Genomic DNA, 4378 nt, shown 5'->3' with positions numbered 1-4378 from the left:
CCACTTATCACTCATAACATGTCTGATCTGGGGGCCAACAAAAAATCCCTCTTTGATCTTGGTGTTAGTTATTCTTGGGAACATCTGTCTTAAATAACGAAAACCTTCACCTTCCTTGTTCAGTGCTTTCACAAAATTCTTCATGAGTCCCAGTTGTATGTGAAGAGGAGGCAAAAATATGTGCCACATTTTTCTGCCCTGGAACTAACTTTTTATGGAGTGGCTAGTTCTGTCGAGAATAGTGCGACTCTTTGGCATGGCTGTCCCATACACAGATGAAACAACAGTACTTTGTATAGCCGAGCTGCAGCCCTAGTAACAGAGCAACGACTTTAAGATCTCCACAAATATTCCAGTTGTACCTGCTATACTGGACGTGCTTCAGCAACAGTTCCATATTTTCATATGTTTCTTTCATGTGTGCTGCATAGCCAACAGGTACTGAAGGATAAACGTTGCCATTGTGTAGCAGAACGGCTTTCAGGCTTAATATTGACGAATCAATGAAGAGACGCCACTCTTCCGGGTTGTGATTACAACCCAAGGCCGAGAACAATCCTTCAATTTCACAAAAGAAACAGACTGTCGACTTGTGCAAAAAATCTGGTTATGTCATGATGTCGGCCTCGAAACATAGAAATTGTCGCACCTGGTGACAGCAAAAACCATTCCTGCAGTCTCAAACCCAGCAGCTTGGCTTATGTTTTTGACAGACCCAAATCTCTGACCAATCATTCAATTCGGACTGTGTTATCAGATGTGGATCGCCTGATGAACACGGTTCAAAATCCGTGTTGATAAGTCACATAGCAAAAATGTTTGGATATAAATATAAGAATAAATCATGACAAAACTGAAATGGTACATGATGGGTAAATTTTGATGTGATATTCGTGATCAGCACTCAAAAATCTATAAGAAACACCCAGCAGTGTTCAAGAAGCAAAAACTTTGTTGTGCAGTGTTACATTTGGAAAACTGGATGTTGCTGTGAATTGCTCTTTCATGTTTGCCAGTTCAACCACAGTGTAAGGAAATTTTATATATCTGGATGACAAGCGGATAATACCATTCCATACAGCTGGCATGGACAGTGATGTTTGTGTAATACCCTATCAGTCAGCAAGTTCACGTTTAAAAGTTCCTGAGGCTAAAAACCCGAGAGCGGACAGAACTTGCAAAGGAGCAGGTAGAGCACAATTCCTTAAAGTCTGCCTTTGTAAAGCCGGTGCCAGTTCAGCACACAGCTCCAAGAGGAGAGCTCTTGGAAATCAAAATCAACTTAGAAGCCAATCGCCATCATCTATACATATGCGCTCTCTTCTAATTCTTCCATTTTCGATGTCTTCTAACAACTCTAAAGCAGCGATGGTAGTTGGAATAGTGTCAGAAGGAGACCTTGTATTTCGATTTACTGGATAATCCAGTTACTGATTGTATCAGGGTTGTCTGCAGGATGTAGGTATTGCTGTCTGGCAAAGGAGTCACCACTTTGAAGTCTGACTGGTTGAGTATACAAACAATACAAAGTTGTGATAATAGACCTGCTCCTCCCTTGGAGGATGTGTGTATTTAGTATTTACCTGACTTGGGTATTACATGTCTGACGCTATTGGTTTCTAATCAGCATATCTATACTTATTCATGATTGGTAACAATACATTTTGTTAATTTGTGTTTTCATTAATTGTTAAAACCCGGAAATGTAGACGTGCCATTGTTTAATCTGATTGTCCAGAACTGATAATGGCAGGGACTGAAGGAGATTTAAACTCCTGGGCAGGAGAAGGCAGGAGGGAGAGTCCACTGAGAATGCTGCCAAAACTCGCAGAGAGCACAGGGGCTCACTGGCAGATTGGGGTACAAGGCTGGTGCGACGTGAGGGACACGGACGGCAACACTTACCCCAAGGGAGGAAGAGACAGTTCCACAAGAAGATGGTCGTGGGTCCAGCGAGAGAGGGAAGCTGCACGAAAGGACTGGCAGACGAGAAGTGAGGCATGCCTAGGTCACAGCAACACAAGGAGCCCAGAGTGGAGAAAAAGAACGACGAGGAGACGCTGACAGGGATTCAACAATTTGACAAAACTTCTGTTGGGTAACGAGTGTCCGGTGAACAGAGTGCATCCGTGGACAGTTGAATGAGTAAGTGTTGGGATAACACAGTGCGCAAACTGGACCCTGCACCACTAAAGGTTGTATCCTCCAATTCTGTTTTTGATGGACTTTAGAGTGTGGACTGTCTGTTTTCCTTTAAAAAAAAAGGAAATTCGTTCTTGATAGTGTTAGATTTTGTTTATGTTCATTTATCTTTTCCATGTACTTATTATTGTCTTGTGTAATAGAAGTTACTGTTGCTTTTCCTGAAATTACTGTTGTGTCTTTCATTGTGTGTTTACTCACCGCCCAATTTAAAGAAACCTGTGTGCTATTATTGGTAAATTTCAGGAGTTCCCAGTCTCTTGATAAAACCGGTTGGCGTAGTCGGATATTTGGATGGTGTCTAAGTAAGATTACCTGCAAGTGTGACCAGACACCTGTCACAATAGTCTGGCCATTCCATGCACCATTATATTGTTACAGAATGATTACGATCAAGTGAATTAAATTTGTAAGCAATATGCAGTTGATTTCGATATACTTGATAAATCCTGCGTCATTGATGCAAATCTGAAAAAGGCACACCACACAGAAACAGTAGCACTGCTTTGACGCTGGGTGCCGCCAGTTTGCAAAACTGAGCAGAAACTTGCGTACTCATGGGGTGAGGCTACTGTGAAAATGTGTGTGACTTCACAGCAAGTTTAGTTTTTATACATCTCAAAGTGTGTGTGAAAATGGGCATACACAACATTTTTGTGCGAATGCACCGTTAACTCATGTTGTACTGTGAGATTTGGACTGATCAGACGTCTCCCTGATGGTATAACAAAATGCCTATACTGTACTTCTCGGCAGTGAGGTGGCCATTGATTTTGACCAAATCACCATTCACATTTTGCAAAAAATATGCTCTTTTTATTGATGCACTAATCCAAGATTTATTTATTAATCTAAGATCTTTTCACGCTACTCTAGTCACATCTTTAGGTAGATTGGCATAACATCTTTATGGTTTGTGGAAATTAAAGCTTTTTGTGAGCAATTTCCCATGAACTTCCTACCAATGTGGTTACATCAGTGTAGAGATTTAAAGATTACTTTGCTACCAATTTGACAAACCCATGATGTACTCCTGACCTCTCACCTCATTTCGTTATATAAAAAACATCCAGAAATGGCATTTAATGGTGTCATTACATTCAGAACAATACAACAATACTCTCCTGAACTGCTTCCTTTGTATTTCATTTTCATAAAAAAATTAAACAACTTGTCCCATTACTGACATCCCACTCCTGGCCATCCCTACTTTGAAAGCCCCTGGCATCGACAAACATAACATGTCTCAATACATGTAGGAAAATTATAACGGTGTCACGGTAAGATGTTAAACATTGTAGGCACTAATAAAAAAACACTTTGAATCTGTAAATAAATTATGCTTTCACGCACGTACATCCTTTCTCGGATACAACTAACAAATGGAGAAGTAAAGGAGAAAAATATACTGTACATACTTTATAAGCTGGTGTAGCTGCTGTCAACATAAAATGGAAACAGTAAACAAATCTGTAGTTGGAGTCACACATAATGTTTTTCTGTTTTAAGATTATGAGTTTGCAAATTCACCAACTCTTTTCAATGGAAGATTTTGAAATTTCAGGACTTTGTACAGTGCAGTCTTTTCGAGATATCTCAATGAAAATTAAGCAATTTGTTTTTGAAGAATAAGTGTGCCAAGTTTCAACAAAATCAATCTGTGTTGGGGTTTAGGGGCAAGATGTTTCATGTGTACAGACAGACAGACAGACAGACATAGCTATTACAGTAGGTGCTTCTCACTTTAAATGTGAATGTACCTAAAAACTATAAACAGATCCCAAAATAACCATTAAAGACTGCAGGAAACATTAAAATAAATTTGACACAAAATCCTATCCTAACATTGACATTGTAATAGACAACATAGGTTGGCTGGCATCCTAGTCAGAAAGGGTGGTTCTTTACCTGGCTGGGAGGCCTCTTTAATGGAAGGGTATCCGGACCAGACTGGTTAGTGGTATCTTTCCTGGTCAGAGGGGCCGTTATAATGGAGGGAAAGGAGAAGATTGCTTCCCAGGCCCATGTGCTTCCCCAGTACACTAGGAGGTGATGTCCATCTGGTGTGCATCCCGTTTAGACATTTGCAGGGCTGAATGGGTATTGTAGTTCTGGTGGGCAGCCCTGTTGGGGTCTGTCCTTTCACGAGGAGGCTCCACCTGACCTGGAAGTGCTT

This window comes from Polypterus senegalus, chromosome 7 (assembly GCF_016835505.1).
Source record: "Polypterus senegalus isolate Bchr_013 chromosome 7, ASM1683550v1, whole genome shotgun sequence".
Taxonomy (NCBI): domain Eukaryota; kingdom Metazoa; phylum Chordata; class Cladistia; order Polypteriformes; family Polypteridae; genus Polypterus; species Polypterus senegalus.
This window is presented reverse-complemented; position numbering follows the sequence as displayed.